Source organism: Curcuma longa, chromosome 4 (genome assembly GCF_044706935.1).
Source record: "Curcuma longa cultivar G26 ecotype Majalengka, Jawa Barat chromosome 4, ITB_CL_G26_1.1, whole genome shotgun sequence".
Lineage (NCBI taxonomy): Eukaryota > Viridiplantae > Streptophyta > Magnoliopsida > Zingiberales > Zingiberaceae > Curcuma > Curcuma longa.
This window is the reverse complement of record NC_133864.1, coordinates 21,517,704-21,536,514: the sequence shown is the minus strand read 5'-3', so window position 1 is coordinate 21,536,514 and position 18,811 is coordinate 21,517,704. Positions and strand designations below refer to the sequence as shown.

General features: G+C 37.4%; 1 long non-coding RNA gene across 1 annotated transcript; it reads right to left on the bottom strand.

Annotated features, from left to right (window-relative positions):
- Positions 1–943: 943 nt before the first annotated feature.
- LOC141828585 (uncharacterized) lies at positions 944–2,654 on the bottom strand. Its single transcript, XR_012601781.1, has 3 exons — positions 2,526–2,654; positions 1,482–1,568; positions 944–1,308 (listed from the first exon to the last, which is right to left on the bottom strand). It is a non-coding gene; the product is annotated as an uncharacterized LOC141828585 (long non-coding RNA).
- Between the last annotated feature and the right edge of the window lie 16,157 nt (positions 2,655–18,811).

The window sequence follows — 18,811 nt, the reverse complement described above, 5'->3', positions numbered from 1 at the left end:
AATGATGCATTGCTAGATGTCACTCATTGCTTATGTTTCTAAAATAGATTTTAGAGATATTGCCAATATTACAAGAACTTATTGGGTCACACACAAATAACACTCTATTTGAAGATGAGTTCATTTTAGTTTGACTAAGAGAACAATTAAGCTCATTGGATGACCTAGACTTGAGTTAGACTCAAGTTGGTTGAATTTGAATTAGACTCAAATTAAACCAAGTTGATAAATGGATTTGATTCATCATACATGATTAATGTGGATTAATCATGCAGATTAATCATGCATTGATGAGAGAATACCAAAAGCCTCATGCATTGATGAGAGAATACCAAAAGCCTCATGCATTGATGAGAGAACACTACAAAAAAATCATGATTTTGTGACGAATTTTACGACGAATTTAAAAAAATTCGTCGCAAAATTTTTTGCGACAAATTTTGCGAAATTTTTTTCGTTGCTATAAAGTCGTCACCAATTTTGACGATAAAATTTCTTGTTTCGTCACAGATATTTACGACAAAAACTGAAATTCGTCCCCAAATTCGTCGCAGATTTGCGACGAATCCAATTTTCATCGCAAATTTACGACGAATCCGGTTTTGTCGCAAATATGCGATGAATTTGGGGATAAATTTCAGTTTTCTCGCAAATTATCCATGCACAGTAAATTACGATATAAATGCGACGAAATCATTTTCGTCGCAGAATTCATTGCAGATTTGCGACGAATATAATTTTCATCGTAAAATTCATCGCAAAATCAAAATTTTTCTTTCCTACCTCTTTATTTGTTGATAATCTTGTAGATACAATACACGATCCAATCGGATCGAATCAAATTATACAAATAACCTATACATAAATACACATATTAATATCAATCCACATCCACATACACATATCAATTCACACAAATTAAAATCACAAATATCCACATCCATATATATCAATCTACATTCTACAAATATACATATCAATCCATATCATGATCGAAAACATTAATATCACTCTAGAACAACATCAATATCAACATAATGAAATCCAAACCAGTACATCCAGTTATATAAATCCATATACAATATATGTAATGTCAAGAGGGATGATCAGGACCAAGAGAAGATGCAATAGAATCATCGTGTTTGTTTTTGCTCTCCGGAGACTCTGCTTCCTTCTTCGTCAATATCTTTTCTTCTCCTACATAAGAAAACATGATAAAGAGAAAGTATCATTCTTAAAATTAAAACTTAAACCTATAAACTAAATATGTAAAGACTTATCTCTTCTTCTGAATTTTCTTCAAAAAACCTGTTTAAAAAAATTAATAGTATTATTAAAAAATATATAAATTAGTAACTTACAACTCTAATATATTGTGTTGTTTTATGGAGTTCTTTAGCTTTTCTTTATCAAGACCCCATTTATTATGATATTCTATTGAAGTAGCTCGAAAGTTCAGAAATTTGTTTCATGCCCTTCACCTCCATTTTTCGATCTCTTTTGAAGTAGCTTGAACTAGCCTTTTGGCATTGAATACAACCTCATCAACTAAAGCACCAATTTGATGACTGAAATCCAATCCAAGAAAAGAAATGAACGTCATGAGAGTGCAGCATATTAATAAAAACCATGGATATCTAAAACTATTGATGGAAATATCAACAATGCTAATAAAGTTCAATCTTATAACAACTATAAAATGAAAGCATTGCAATAATCAAAACAAATATTAAGATGCACAGTAGACAAGGCTACATTGAGTAACCTTCCATGTCCCATAAATTGGCAGGAACCATGCAATAGACTGCATCTAGGCTCTTGGGGTTAGTGACAGGAACAGACATATAAATCATATTTAATGTTTAAACTTAAGACTAAAGCATGCATGATGCACTACTACATAGTAGGATGACCAAAAATATATGACGAACTTTATACGCCAAACTGTAGCTTTCCCAACTCTTAACTGATTTTACATATATAACCTATTAACCATACTTTTATTCTATTTTATGCCCCAAACTCCAATTATAAGTGACAGACACTTGCTAAAGCACCAAACTCTATTTTGTCTTATTTTATGTTGTTTTGATTTTTTTTCTCTTTTTGTTTTTCTACATCTCTCACTTCTTGCAGTACCTTCATGCTATGCAATCTTGTGGATCCCTTCAATATGAAGTGATATCAACCTAAAACAATATGAAACTACATAAAAGAAACACAAAATTACTAATAAGAGCAAGGAATCCAAGAGAAACAGTAGCATCTTTTAATGACTTCAGCTATGAAAATATGTAGATCCATAAAAAAAATTTAGTTGAATAGAGTCCATAAAGATTTTTGCTTTTTGTTTTAACAAAATGGGTAACAACAAAGAAACGTTGTATTTAACAGGAATACAAATTAACCCATTAAACTTGAGCTTATAATTGCATTAAAAAAATAAAGCAAAGAAAGAGGAAACACTAGCCATGGCCAGTATATTTGGATAGAAGTCGATTTATTTTCATGAAAAAAATGCTTACTTAGATGGTCTTTGGAATAGTTTGCCCACATTTGTGTATTTTCCATTCTCATCAAATGCAATTCCTTTTCCCACTCCATAGCCAAAACCTAGACCTATTCCACATCCAACACCAACTCCAATGCCAAAATGTAGGCTAGGCATTCCTAGCCGTAATCCCGCAGTTGTCTCGAAGAGTTCATGAGGGTAAAACAACAAGCTAGAAACAAGCTGATGAAAGTAACAATTTAATTGCTTAAAGTGCGGATGCAACTTGCATAAATCTTTATTTATAAGAATAGAAACTCATCAATTCTATCGGGTAATTTCTTATGTCAAGAAAATCACCTGGCTCTCAAATTTAACTTTAGCAAAGAAAAAAAGGAGCAATTTGGAATACATTGTTACAGCCTCTTCACTAAAAATCTACAACAAAATTCACTAACCGAGGAATGGAAAAGGTCATAATCTAAGAAAAAAACTCAAAACAATGTTCCAGTTTATTTTGTTCATAAATACTTTATGCATCTCAACACAGTAGATGCAGTTGAGATCATATATTTTCAGATCTATCTTAAAACGCCCAAAAAGACCGAAGATCAGAAAGATCGAAGATGTACGAACCTCCAAAAAGACCGAAACCAACGCTGACGCTGCATCCAGTGCCAACTCCAAGACCGGGGCCGATCTTCCCGAGATCCTGGATTTTGAGGACGGGGAGCCTCCACACGAACCCTTTCACCGCTTTCACCGCCTCGTTAGAACGACTGGCCGACTCCGATCTCTTCCCATCCGCTTTCACCGCTTTCACGGTTGGAGACGGCGGAGGCGAGAAGGGAACAGCGAAGAGAAGGGAAAAACGCGAGGGATCGGTGATTTTCAGATCTAGATCTAGGTTTAATGTTAAAATTTTGCGACGAAACAGTGCGTTCGTCGCTAAATTGGCGACGAACGCACTGTTTGTCGCCAAAATTTTGCGACAAAATAGCGCGTTTGTCGCCAATTTGGCGACAAACAATGCATTCATCGCCAAATTTGTGATGAATTACGGATCGTCATTAATTTTGCAACGAATCAGTGATTCGTCACAAATTTGTGACAAATTTGGCGACGAACATGCTTTCGTCGCCAAATGCATCCACCATCCCGATCCCTTCTCCTTTGCCAAATTGGCGATGAATCGCGAATTCATCGTCAAATTTGAGACGAATTGCAGATTCATCGCAGATTTTGCGATGAATCTGTGATTCGTCGCCAAATTAGCGACGAATTTGGCAATGAAAATGCTTTTGTCGCCAAATGCACTAACTCATCCACCGTCTCGATCCCTTCTCTTTTGCCAAAGTTGGCGACGAATTATGAATTCATCGCTAAATTGGCGACGAATCATGAATTCGTCGCCAAATTGTTGACGAATCGTGAATTCGTCGTTTAGCGACAAAAATTTATCATCGCAATTTCTGCAACTAAACTTTTTTCGTTGCCAATTTCGTTGCAAACTTGCGACAAAAATATATTTCGTCGTAAAATTTGTCCCAAATTTGTGACGAAAATAATTCGTCGTAAAATTTCGTTGCTAATACCTTATATTTTTGTAGTGGAATACCAAAAGCCTCATGCATTGATGAGAGAATAAAAAAAGGCCAAAAAACCTTTAGTATTCATGGCATGAGTATAAAAAGAGTTTTTCTTGCAAAACTTAGGATCGAGTTAAGCGCTAGAGGGGGGGTGAATAGCACTTAAGCATTTTTTCTGATTTTCCAATATTCGAGCATACGATCAAAGTATAGCGGAAGACTTTGTAGAGTAAGAATAAAAATAAGACACAAAGTAAGAGACAAGTTTTTTTTACTTGGTTCACAACCGAAGGCTGCATCTCCAAGGCCCACGATTTGTGATCGTTTTTGTACGGGCAATCCACTAATTAACTTGTTTCCTTACGGAAACAAGTTGTAATGACTTATAAATATATCACGATAAAACAAACCTTTTATTGGATTTACAAATGCAAGAACAATTCGTTACCCAATTCACCGGCGCTTTGTAGATCTTCAATTTGGCGCGATTACGACGTTATGATAGCTTGGTTGGTTGCTTTTGCTCGCTCAGGATGCTGTCGGCTCGATAGAATTTGCTTGTGGAAGTGTAAGAATTGTTGTACAAAGCCTCTGGTTGAAGTTGGTTATATAACCCACTCAAGTCGACTGAAGTCCATCTCAGGTCGACCCCACGTAGACCGCGTTCCTCTTTCTCTACGACTGACTGTGCCTTCTGAGTCGACTGGAGTCCCTACTCAGGTCGACTCAAAGCTGACGTGGTGGGTGTCAATAGACTTCAACTTTCGCTGCGCTTATCCAAGCTTAGGTCGATTAAAATCCACGTTTCAATCGACTCGACCGTCCAGTCGACTTGAACCACGGTTTCAGTCGCCCGGAGTCTAAGACTTCAACTTCCCGATCTGCAAGACAAGTTAGTTCCAAATATACAAAATTGCAAATCGAAAAGTCAGTTCTCTAAACTAATTTTTGGTCTTAACTTCAAGTTTTTAGTAAAACCTTGGGTTAGACCTGATGCCTACAGTTCCTCTTCGAGAACACGTCCTGACCCACTCCTCTCGAGAGAATTTACCTGGCCGCCAACCAAGTCCTTTAGACTTGTTGGACTTTCCTGCTCGGCTTTGTCCTTGGCCCCCAGGGTTTGTTGCTGTGACTCGGTCCTCCAGACCGCCCAGACTTTACCAATCCTCTGGTCCTCTTGACTATACCCGATTGGACTTTTGTCATGCTTCTTGGTCCTCCGACACTATATGGGCTTGCACCTGGTGCACTCGACTTGCCAAGTCTTCCGCATGATCCTCTAGATCACGACTTGTCCTTGCCTAGCCTACAACTAGGACTTTGTCTTTTGCCTAGCCTCAACTAGGACTTTACCTGTGCTCCCTGCACACTAGATCAACACATCAGTCCAATAACACACTTAACTTGAACCTGGTGCCATTATCAAAACCAAGGTTCGATCATTAGGTGCTTCCTGCACCAATAATCTCTCCCTTTTTTATTATGACAACTCAAGTTTCAAGTTAAGTAAAAATACTAACTTAAAGCAGAAAATTAACAGATAAATAGAACATGTTATGCATGAAGTGCAATAAGTGTAACCTTAACTCCTTCTGCTTTCAGGGCTCTTCCAGAATTTATACTTAGTTGAAAAACAAGCAATTTTTGAAAAAAATAAATTTTCAGTTCTCTCCCCCTGAACTTGATATTGCTTAGTTTTGAACAAAACTTAAGCAAAATTATCCAAGTCTTTTAAAATAAAACACTAAGTTTTTGAGAACTTTTGAAAATTTTGAACTTTTTCAAACAATTTAGAATTTTGAGCTTAAGTTCAAAACTTTTTTAATTTTTAAAATATGTATTCAAGTTTTTGAAAAATGTCTAAGTCAAAATTTAAACTTGAAAAATATTTTGAATTTTTGAAAACACTTTAAAAAATTTTGAATACCTTTTTGAAAACATTTTTCCTTAAAATAAATTTAAGCCTTGAAAAGATTTTTGAAAAAAGATTTTAAAAACCTTAAAATTAGAATTTTAACTTGAAACTCATAATTACTTCCCCTTTGACATAATCAAAATATAACCTACAGGGTTTGAGTCCAAGCATTTTAATAAGTAAAATAGATAGACAAAAAAAATGTTATCCATGGGGCAAGTGTCCAACTTGGATTTTAGCTAATTGATAGAAAGTAGTAGCTTGACCCAGTTAGCCAAGTATAAGTGTATCATTCCATTAAGCTTTAGGCTTAGGAACACTTAACTTGATCAATATATTTTAAAGCCCAAGTAAGGTTCGATGCACTGATTTAAGCATCTTGTACTTAGGCTAGAATCCTATGCATCTCACACTCAGTCTATGTTTTACAAACACAAGCAAGGTATCTAGCATGCTTTGTGAGATGCTCCACCTAGATCTATAGGTACATGCTTTCTAGGGGATTGATTCTAGTCTAAGGCTAAAACATTCATTCCTTACTTTTGAAAATAAAAGAAAAAATTTAAAAATAGATTTTTCAAAATAAAAGAATAAACTTTTTGAAAACTTTTGAAAAACTATTTTATAATAGATTTGAAAATCAAAGATGTGAATTTTGAAAACTTTTATTTTGCTAGTCTACCAAGCAAAGTTAGAATAAAATTGAACTATAAATGCTGTAAAGAAAAATAGAACTATGCAGAAATAGAAAACTATACAAGCTAGTCCAGTGTCTAATATGTCTATAAGTCTACTAAGTCCAAGTCAATAAGTCTAATAAGTCAAAACATCTACTGAGGTGGTGGTGGATGTCCCCATGCTCTAATCATCTCCAACAACTCTGATATGCTCGCATCCTGACTATCCAACCGATCGATCATCGTCTGCTATAAGCTCTGTAAAGACTCCTCTAGTCGGGTCAGCCTCTGGTCAGTCGTAAGTGGAAGTGGAGGTGCCGGTAGTCCAAGCAGCTCCTCTAACTCGACCTCAATATCTATGCCGCTGGCTGGTGCTGGGGATGGGGCTGGGGCTGAAGGTGAAGCTGAGGCTGTCGCCTCCAGGATAGTACCCCATCATCATCTATATGGACACCACCTAATGAAAGGTTCCTAGACCCTATCATGTCAAAGTCACCATAGGAGGAAAGATATCACTGATGGTGATATCAACTCCTAGTGAGTCTAATAGGTGAGTCAAAATATAGCAGTAGGGCATATGGACCCTTTTGCTAGTAACAACAGAAGATGCAAAAATGATGGTATGAAATATAAGTAAACCTATATCTATATCTAGTCTATGTATGAATGCATAAAGAAGAAATGAATGAAAGGGTCTCATGGCACTGAGGTCCCTTGTAGTCAGTGGCAGAATGCAGTTCACTATGACTCTATACAGGACATAATCCTGTATCCTAAGTCTGCCAGATGGAAACAGAACTGTACCAGGAGCTCGGTCCTCCTGATAGAAGTATGTATGCATGGTATCTAAAGTGATGTGGGAGTAGGGATCTCCAAAGGGTAGATCCCTAGGTGGGTAGCACAGAAAAGTGCACTGGGAGGGGCGAAGTCCTACAAATACACTAATCATGGAGGGTGTAATGGTAATGTCCCTCTCTCCAACTCGGGTAGAGAAGGTCAGGTCGTCGACCTGGACTAAGTTATTGTACAACTCGGCACACAAAGTCGTGTTGACCGGAGTCGTACAATAAACCAGTCTATGCAAGTGATAATGCTCAATGACCTCAGTGGATGGTATGCAAGATCTCATGAAAAATGCCCTATCTAAATATCTAGAATGTAGTGGGACATAGGATAATTCCTCAAATCTATGTCTAAGCTCGTTTGTGGGAAATCTAGGGTCTGTACTAGGGGTCCTAGAGGTCCCAGCCTCACACCCTCTTTTTACCCATCTAAAACATAATAATAATGAATTTTAATAATGGAAAACTAGAAATTAATTAACTGGGAAAGTTTAGAGGATTACCTAGGCATTTTAGTAGTATAAGGAAAGATCTATCATCCTAAAAGGCTTCCCGCGCCGCCAGAAAGTAGAAAAAGGGTAGAAAAGTGAAAAAAAGATTTACCGTGTGGGCCACGCGGTAACTTTTATAAAGGTATTCCAGTCGACTGGAATGGGTATTCCGGTCGACTAGAGGCGGTGCAAGTCGACTGACAGTTGGTTCAGGTCGACTTGAGTTAGAATTTCATTGGGCTTTTGCGGCTGGTTTAGGGTTTGTTCAGGTCGACTGGAATAGGGGTTCCAGTCGACTTGAGTCGTCTGAATTGCCTTTTTAAGGGTGATTTCGTATTAATTTCAGATTTTAATTTATTTAAATCAAAACTTAGATTTTGATAGTTTTAGACTTAGGTTAGGGTTGTTTAAAGTTAGTGTTAGTGTAAGATTATGTTTGATTAAAAATTATTTAAGTTAATTAAGGTTAAATTGAAAGATTTATTTAATTAAGGTTAAATTGATTTAGATTAAAATTAATTAAGTTAAAAACTTTTAATTAAAAATTAATTAAGTTAAATTTGTTTTAAAATTAATTTAAAAATTTATTTAAGTTAAAAAAATTATTTTGAAAATTTATTTAAGTTAAAAAAATTATTTTAAAAATTATTTAAAGTTAAAAAAAATATTTAAAAAATTTATTTAAAGTTAAAAAATTATTTTAAAAAATTTATTTAAAGTTAAAAAATTATTTTGAAAAATTATTTAAAGTTAAAAATTTATTTTGAAAAAAAATTTATTTAAAGTTAAAAATTATTTTGAAAAATTATTTAAAGTTAAAAAAAAAAAATTTATTTTAAAAAATTATTTTTGAAAATTATTTAAATTAAAAATTATTTTGAAAATTTTATTTAAAGTTAAAAAAATTATTTTAAAAATTTATTTAAAGTTAAAAAATTATTTTAAAATTTTATTTAATGTTAAAAATTTATTAAGTTATTAAAAATTTAATTAAGTTAAAATTTATTAGTGTTAAAAATTTAATTAAGTTAATATTTATTAAGTAAAATTAATTTAGTTAAAAATTAATTAAATTAATTTGTTTAGTTGAGAAATAAAATTATTACCTAATTCATCTCACCCATTTCTAAATTATCAAGCAGTTAATCCTATAGGTTTTTGTGAGATGACATTTCAATTTTATATTTAATTATTATTTTAGGTATCTATTATTTGATTAACCTTGAGTTAGATTCAAGTTTAACCTTTCGACTTTCTAAACTTACATTTCAAAAACTAGTTTTCAAGCAGTGGTGAGGCATAAGGGCCTTCTTGGTTATCGGAATAATGACCACGTTCTAAGATAAAACTTATTCAAGAAATTATAAGTTTAGCTAGTCTAAGGAAAAACTCTGGTCTAACTAGTCTAGGATGTGGTGAGGTAGCTTCGGCTAGTTCAACCTGACTAAGCAAACCAAGTAAGGTACTCCTTACCCCACTTGATTACTTAAACTAAATCTCCCTAACGTACTATCATCTCGCCCCACCCTGGTACTAGGTTGGCAAGAGTTAATCAAATAGTTGGTCCTTATCTAGCCTAAGTTTTTCTAATGCAGGAAAAGTAAAAAACTAAATTAAATATGCAGTCAATCAATTGGGTTTGGATCCTCCTAGATCATGACCCTTGTTGGGTCGGATCAAAAATATTTGATCCTTGGGGACCCAGAATTGGTTCGGTCCAACTGGATTAACCAATTTGGACTTTGGAACCCACGCTTGGACTCTAGATCGATTCGGTTTGTGTGTTATGTGCAGTAATGTTATGAATGATCTATTTTTGGATTTATATCCAATGCCCGATCGATTGTATCCAGCTTTCTAAGATCCAAGTATCATGTCCAGATACTTAGACCCAGAAGTGAATTTAGCAAGCGACCATCTGAGTTCGTCAACTTGGATCTTTAATTGAGAATTTTCTTCCTCAAGTTGAACTTGAGTCAAATTCTCAATTAAAGTAGCCTGGGTTGACGGCTCAGTGTTGACTTTCTCTTTGAGGAGTACTAACTCCTCTTGGAGCGATTCAACCATAGCATTAGACTTGGCTAACTTTTTAGACAGACTAATAATTATCGAATATAAGCGGTCGATACTTACAGCGGGAGTGGAATCTTCAGAAACAAATGTGGATCTGTGGCTTTCATCAGTGTCCGAGTCGCTATCGCTTTCTGCCGTCTTGTTCCGTACCGGAAGCGTGAGGAAACTTGTTGGAGTTGGTTCTTCATCCAATTCTTCAGATGACGACTCATCCCACATCGCCTTAAAGGCCTTTTTCTTTGTTCTCAGGTCCTTCCTTTGGTTTGGGCAAGCGACCTTAAAGTGTCCTTTGCGATTGCATCCGTAGCAGCTTAATTCAGTTTTGTCGATTGTAGTCAGATTAGTTGATTTGTTCATGACCTTCTTTATCTCCGATTTCTTGACTCCTCATTTCCTTCGAATCATTTTCTGAACTAGGTTCACGAGCTTGGAAGTTACCTCGCTGTTTGTTTCAGAGTCGGATGAGTCTGAGTCTTCGATAATCTTCTTTGACTTCTTTTCTTTACCTATACTTGTAAGAAGAGCAATATCCTTCTCTTCCACTTCGGCATTAGACTGTTCGTAAAGTTCAAATTTAAAAAAAACTCATCTAATTTAACTTTAGAAAGGTCCTTGGAGACCTTGTAAGCATCCACTATAGATGCCCACAAAGTGTTCCTATAGGGAACGCTTTAAGTGCGTACCTTATAACGTTGTGATTCTCTATTTTCTAGTCAATCGCGTGTAGGCCATTGAAGAGGTCTTGGATCTAAGCGTGTAGTCCACTTGTTGTCTCCTCGTCCATCATCTTGATATTATACAATTTATTAAGAAGCAAATCACGCTTGCTTACCTTGGTGTATAATGTGCCTTTATGGCATTCGATTAGCTTGTTTCAGAGATCCTTGGCGCTTATGAATGGACCGGCACGGTTTAGTTCTTCCTTGGTCAGTCCACATTGGAGTGTTTGAGTCACTTTTGCATCCACCTCGATCTTCTTCCTTGTGGCCGCGTCCCACCTTTCGCAAGTAAGTGGTAAACCGTCATTGTCAGACGGGATTGTGAATCCCGTCTGGATGACTATCTACATCTCCACTTGTGTTTTCAAGTTACACTTCATCCTACCATTCCAGTAGGCGAAGTTTTCCCCTGAGAACAGAGGTGGTCTCGCGGTACTGAAGCTTTTCTGGTGAGCCATTAATCTAGCACACAGAAAGACAGAGCAAACCGTTCTAAGACATGGTCTTAGATTAGCAGTGCGGGATAAAAGAAATAAACAAAAAAATATTTTGAAAAAACTTAGAAAAATTCAAACTTTAATTGAAAACATCCTCGATCAGTGATTGCACTGAATCCGAGGACCCCACTCTAATTGTAGGATCGAGTTAAGGGCTAGAGTGGGGGGGGGGGGGGGTGAATAGCGCTTAAGCATTTTTCCTGGTTTTTGAAAATTCAAGACACTAAGTAAGAACACGACAAGTATTTTTTACTTGGTTTACAGCCGAAGGCTGCTACTTCAAGGCCTACAATCTATGATCATTTTCGTACGGGCAATCCACTAATTAACTTATTTCCTTACAGAAAAAAGTTGTAATGAATTATAAATATATCACGATAAAACAAAACCTTTTATCGGATTTACAAATGCAAGTATAAAGTTTGTTACCCAAGTGCCGGAGCTTTGTAGATCTTAGTTTGGGCGTGAATCTGGCGTTACGACGGCTTGGTTGGTTGGTTCTGCTCACTCAGGATGCCCTTGGCTCGATAAGATTTGCTTGTGGAAGTGTAAGAATTGATGTAAAAAGTCTCTGGTCGAAGTTGCTTTTATAACCCACTCAGGTCGATTGGAGTCCATCTCAGGTCGACACCACGTAGACCATGATCCTCTTTCTAGCTGACTTCGCCTTCCGGTCGACTGGAGTCCCTACTCAGGTCGACTTGAAGCTGATGTTAAGGGTGTCGATAAACTTCGACTTCCGCTACACTTTTCCGAGCTCAAGTCGACTGGAATCCATGTTTCGATTGACTCGACTGTCCAGTCTGATGGGAAACACTAGGAAACCCGTTCCGGTGAATTCTTGTGTTGAGGACCTTAAAGGTTCATTGGAATGATTCACTTCGAGCTCTAATACAAATCATATTTGTCATTAGCGACACGAACCAATAGAGAATGAGTCCAAGCATGGGTTCCCAAGTCCAACTTGACTAATCAATATTGGATCCCCAAGGATCAGATTCATTATCTAACTAGACCAATTCAGGGTCTTGATCCAGAGGGAGTCAATAGAAAAATTGTTTTAATTAGATAAATTGTATGATTGTATAATTTCCTATTTTTGATATATGCTTAGATTAATTTTATGCTTAAATTAGAATGATCAATTAGAAAAAGGTCAACCTAACCTTAACGACCTAGCATTAGAAAGGATTTGAATGATAGTAGGTTAGGGAAGCTAGGGCGAAGCATGTCGAGGTTGAATCATATGTATTCTACTTGGTGCACTTGGTCTAGCAGAACTAACTGAGTTACCCTAGTTCAACATGAGCTAATCAGACTAAGAGTTAGTATTAAGTCCCTTGGGTTGATTGTTTTAGGAAAGCTTTATTTTAGGCATGTGGTTACTTTAATAACTTCCATTGTGACTCACCATAGCCTGGAAGCTTATCCTAAAAAGACCAGCTTGGCAGACCTAAAGCTAAGTCTAAATCTAACACAAGGTTAGGTAAATCTCTAGATTCACAATTAAAATTAAATCAAGAAAAAATTGACTACCAGCTCACACAACCCATAGGACTAACGTGTTTGACAATCTAGAAATGAGATGAAATGGACTTAATGACTTAAAATTAATCAATTCAACTAATCTTATTAAAATTTAATTAATCTAAGTAATTTAATTTAATCAATTAATCCAAATCTATAATTAAATAACAGAAAACTTAATCTACAGGTAATTGATTCAAAATAATTTTTAAACATTAGTCAAAAATTAATTTAAAAATTAAATAATCTAAAACTGAAATCTAATTAAAATCTTAAAACAAATAAAATTGATTAGCACCAACATCCAATTAAACTTTTTAGACTTACTGACCAAATAAGACAACTAGGAATGTGCTCTAGTAGAGTAGTAGATTTTTACTTATGGTCTTCAAACCTTATGTTTTAAATCAGCTTTCAAAATTTAAGTTTATAGTTTTTAAAACATTATATTTTTCAAACATAATTTTTCAAAACTATTTTTCAAAAACTATTTTTCAAAAATTTATATTTTTCAAAATTAATTATTTAAAATCTGGACTTAGCCTAGGTCTTCCCGTAGAAAGCATGAACCTATAGATTTAGGCAGCTAGCATCTCACAAGCACCTTAAGATTAACTTGCTTGTGTACTGAGGCACTTAGAATGGTGTGAGATGCTTAGGGTCAAAGTCTAAATTTTAGATGCTTATGTCAGTGCATCATCATAAATCTAGGCTATAAATATGAATTAATATTGATCAAGTTAAGTGATCTATCATAGTAAATGACTAGTTGGAAATCCACACTTAATTTGACTAACTTAGTGAAAACTGCTATCTTCTGATAGTCAGCTAGTAACAAAAGTTAGACATGTTAATAAAAATAATTTTATAGATGTTGTATTTTTAAAATATTATATTTTTACATGATGCATGCTTGGACTCTAGGACTTAGTTATTCTTTGGCATTAGAATCCATCTTAAAATTAAATCTTGAAATTGTCACTTAGAGCTTTCTTGTATGTACTTTTTACTTAAAAACTTTTAATTTTTGAAAATCTTATTAAGTTTTGAAAATAGTGAGTCTCCTCATTTTTTTTATGTATGTCAAAGGAGGAGAAAAAATGAGGAGGTTTAAAAATTTTTTTTTAATATTTTCAAAAGAACGTCTTAATTTAAGGGGAGTTTTTTAAAAGAGATCTTAAATTAAGGGGGAGCTTAAACTCAGGGGGAGTTAACTTTCTTTATGAAAAATCCTTCTTTATGAAAAATTTAAACTTAACTTTAAATCAGGTTGTCAAACATCAAAAAGGAAGATTGTTGGTGCAGGAAGCACCAGAATCAAACCTATATTTTGATGTTGGCAAAGGTCTAAAGTTAAGTATTATTTGTGAATTGATGAACTGATCTAAGTGTGCAGGTAGCACAACAGGCAAGTCTTAGCTTGGAGGCTAGGCAAGGAAAAGTCCTAGCTGGCAAGGCTAGTTGGCTAAGCAAGGTAAGTCCTAGTCGGAAGGACTAGGCAGGGCAAGTCTTGGCAGATCAAGGACACCTAGGTGGAGGGACTCGATGGGGTCTGGAGGACCAAGATCGAGTTGGACCAAAGACTGGGGGTTAGAGGATCAAATGTTGAGCAGAAAGTCCAAATAGGTCTGGAGGACCAGATGTTTGACAAATAGGTAAAATCTCCTGAGAGGAGTAGGTGAGGACGCATTCCCATAGAAGGGAACAGTAGATGTCGGTCTGACCTAGGATTTCACTGGAAATTCAAAAGTCAAGACTAGACAGTTGTAAAACTATCCTAACATAACTTTCTATATTGTATTGTATTATACTGTGCTAACTCTTTGATGCAGGAAAATTAGGTTGGAGGAAAATTAAACTCTTAGCGCCCCTATTGGATCCGAGCGCCCGAATGGTCCAAGCGCCCCTATTGGATCCGGGCACTTGGATAAGAATATTTTGGGCCAACGAAGTAGATGAGGTGGCAAGCGGGGATTGGCCGGGACACCTCACGCTCTAGGCGCCCAGAAGCAATCCAGCACCCGAGGATGGATAAGTCATGCGATCGAATACAAATCCGATATGCCTCGCTAGCTGTAGCCATGTCAGCAATCCAGGTGCCCAAAAGGGTTCCAGGTGCTCGAAGATGACAAAATCATGGTGATCGTAGGATCAAATTGATTAGGATCGAATCAAATCAATCGGGCTGGGGTGCCCGAAAGGGGATCTAGGTTCTCGAAATGACTAATAAAAGAAGGTCACGACCAACAGCTCTGTACAATAATTTTTTACTACCTCCTACTTCCATTGTGCTCCAAAATTCTGATTCTACACTAAAGTATAGCTCTAACAACTCTGCTCAAATTATTAATCTTTTATCGATAGCTTTCTTTTCTTTACTTGTCTTTTTCATGCTTTAAATTGTAAGGGGCTTGTAAACTTGTTACCAGTTCTATTCTTTGAAAAAGATGAAATCTCCTTCTTTTTAAGAAGGAGGATACTAGTGAATTACCCATCAAAAGTGGTCAATGACCGTGGGTCTTAGAGTAGCAGCCATAGGCTATGAACTAAGTAAAAAAAATCTTTTTTATTCTTTCACATTTCTATTTTTTCTACATCTCTATAAAAAGTGAAAAAGTGACAAGCGATATTCACCCCCTAGCACGCTTTCAATCATACTCGTCTCTTCGAGTACGCTTGAAGGAGATGGGGCATCAGATGCAAGTCAACTTGCTTTTAGATTTCTTCCCAGTCTTCTTTCCCTTCTTCTTGATAGGGCTCGGTCTCACTCCTGCAGTAGCAGCTTCTTTTCTGTTTCCCTTTCCACTCTTAAACCATTTCTTTTTCTTGGATCCAGATGATCCAGCAGAACCGGCAGCTATATAGACTTGGCCAGAAATCCTTGCGGATTCCACTCTCTCCGCCTCCAATTCCACATGGCGTGAGACATCAGTGAAAGTCTTAATACTCTCACTGTGAGTTAAAGTCTGCTTCATGGTTTCCCAAGAGTTTGAAAGGGATCTAATAACTTCCTGAACCTGTTGTTCATCGGTCAACTCATGACCGGCAGTTTTAAGCTCCCGAATCATGTTCGACATTTTCCTGAGATGTTGAACCATTAATACATTCAGGCGCTTCTTATAGATGTCAAACTTCATTGTCAGCTGTCGAAGCTTACTCAGACTAATTCCACTGTACGCTTCCCTAAGGGCTACCCAGACTGCATGAGCCGAAGAATCGGGCGAGGAAAGCCCATGACTGATGTCTCGAGAATTACGGTATTAGCACTAATCAAGGAGGAGAAGAAGGTCCCCATGACTTGAGAGGGGTGGAAACCCTCCATGATGATGCCTTGGTCGTTTACGCCACTATTATAAATTATAATGTGGCGCATGTCTTTGTGGATACGGACAGCTCTATGAATATCATCTTCAAAAGAGCTTTCGATCAAATATAGATAGACGAAGCCGAGTTGCAACCTATGACTATTTCTCTGTTCGAGTTTACAGGGCATGAGGTGCAGCCTTTCGGTCAGATTAGTCTGACCATATCCTTGTGAGAGGAGTCCCTACGAAGGATTCGGTGTACTCCCTTCACCGTAGTCGACACCCCTTCTGCCTACAATACCATATTGGGAAGACCTAGCTTGAGAACTTTCTAAGCTGTGGTGTTCACCTTTCACCAGAAGATGAAATTCCCCGTCGGGGACTAGGTTGGGGAAGTCCGAGGGGACCAATTGATTGCTCGAAAATGTTATGTGGACATGGTTCGAATCGACATGCGGAAGAATCGGAAGATTCAAGGGGGCGAAATGCATGCCGTATAGGATGCACCCATTTCTCGAATCGTCGAAGATCGAGAATAGATGCAAATTTATCCCGACCGGGCCGAAGCGACAGTCCAGGTGGCTGCCAACCTACCTCCAGAAATTAAGCAAGAGTTGGGCGTGTGTCTTTCCCGCAACCGAGACGCCATTACCTAGTCAGCTAAGGACCTACCGGTGTCTCACCAGTCATAATGACGTACTAGCTCAACACGTTTCTCGAGGTTTGACCCATCAAATAGAAAAGGAGGCATTTTGGACCCAAGCAGAACCAAGTGATCCGAGCAGAAGTTCGTAAGCTGCTAGAAGCCGAGCATATCAGATAAGTGCAATTCCCGATTTGGCTGTCTAATGTGGTGTTTGTACCGGTCGCAACAAATGGAGAGTTTGTGTGGACTTCCGAGATCTCAACAAAACTTATTCGAAGGACTGTTACCCTCTATCTTGCATTGATCAACTAGTAGACTCAACGGCAGGGTGTGACTATATTTATGTGTTGGATGCTTAGTAAGGTTACCATCAGTTCCCATAACTGTGGGAGGATCAAGAGAAGGTTAGCTTTGTCACAGTCGACGATATTTTCTGTTATAATGTTATGTCATTCGGACTACAGAATACAGGAGTCACTTATCAACGTCTAATGGATCGAGTCTTCCAACACTAGTCAGAGATCTCGAAGTATATGTGGACGACATCCTTATAAGATGTCTCGGGCGGAGAACCTGATCTCGGACATAGAAGAGACCTGCAACACTCTGAGACAGTACAGACTCAAGCTGAATCCAAGCAAGTGTATCTTCGGAGTCAAAGCTGGCCGATTCCTCGGATATGTAATGACCGAGCAGGGGATAGAAACCAATCCGAAGAAGTTTTAGACCCTTAGAAGCATGACGCCCCTCGCAATTATCGAGAAATTCAAAGATTGGTGGGGTGATCATTGTCCTCTCCTGATTTATCATTTGGTCAGCCTATCAGAGTCTTTCTTCAAAATATTATGGAAGACTTACCGGTTCGAGTGGAATGAAGATTGTGACGAAGCTCTCGAGGAATTCAAAGAATACCTGTTGCATTTGTCTCGACTCTCCAAACCACTACTAAGTCATTGTGGGTGTACTTGTCGGTTACCGAGTGGATTGTTGACTTGGTCCTAATCAGACAGGAAGGTTAAGTTTAGCATCTGATATATTTCTCGAGCTATCTACTGAAGGATGTTGAAAGTCGATACACTGGTCTGGAAAAGCTAGCTTGGAACTTAGTCCTGATGACTCGAAGACTCCGACCCTACTTTCTATCTCACCCAATCACCGTATTGATCAACAGCAACTTGGAGTGTGTGTTGACCAACCCTGAGGCTTCAGGAAGGCTTATCAAGTGGGCAGTGGAGCTGCATGAATACGATATTCAATACCAACCTTGCACAGAAATCCTCTAGCCCGACCCAGAAGGCGTCTAGAAAATCTTTGTGGACGGATTGGCGTCCAAGCAAGGCGGCGGGGTAGGAGTTATATTGATCTCACTCCGAGATGAGGTGATACAATTTTCCATTCGGTTAAAGTTAGAGCCTTAAACAATAAAGCAGAATTTGAAACCCTGCTCGCCGATCTTAGAACTGCTAAACAGTCAGCGCTCTAAAGTGCTCATTCATTTTGACTTTTAGTTGGTTGTATAGCAAATCGAAAGAAACTTTAAAGTAAAAAATGACCAGTTGAGACGGTATGCCGAGCCCTTCAAAAAGTTGAAAGCTTAATTCCATGAGGTTTGTCTGTAGAAGATCCCCGCACCAAGAACCACAAGATCGACGAGTTAGCCAAGATGGCTAGTTCTTTAGCCAACTGGACAACCGAGGACCCCATTGTGCAGGTCTGATTGATATCTCAAAATTGATCAACAGTCGAGGTAGCACGAACCAGAAGATTCACGATCTCCCTTCATAGCCTTTTTGTAGAGAGAGGAGACGCCCTCCGACTCGGTGTAAGCTCACCTACTCAAAAGAAGGGTTGTACATTTTACTTTGATTGGAGATAGCTTGTACCGGTGTGCCTTCTCCTGATCATTGTTAAGTGTCTGGGCCCTAACGATGCTGAATATGTGATGCAGGAAATCCATCAAAGTTGTAGAAATCATGTTGGAGATCGGACCTTAGCTCAGAAAGTTCTTCTAGTTGGGTATTTTTGGCCCACCTTACAAG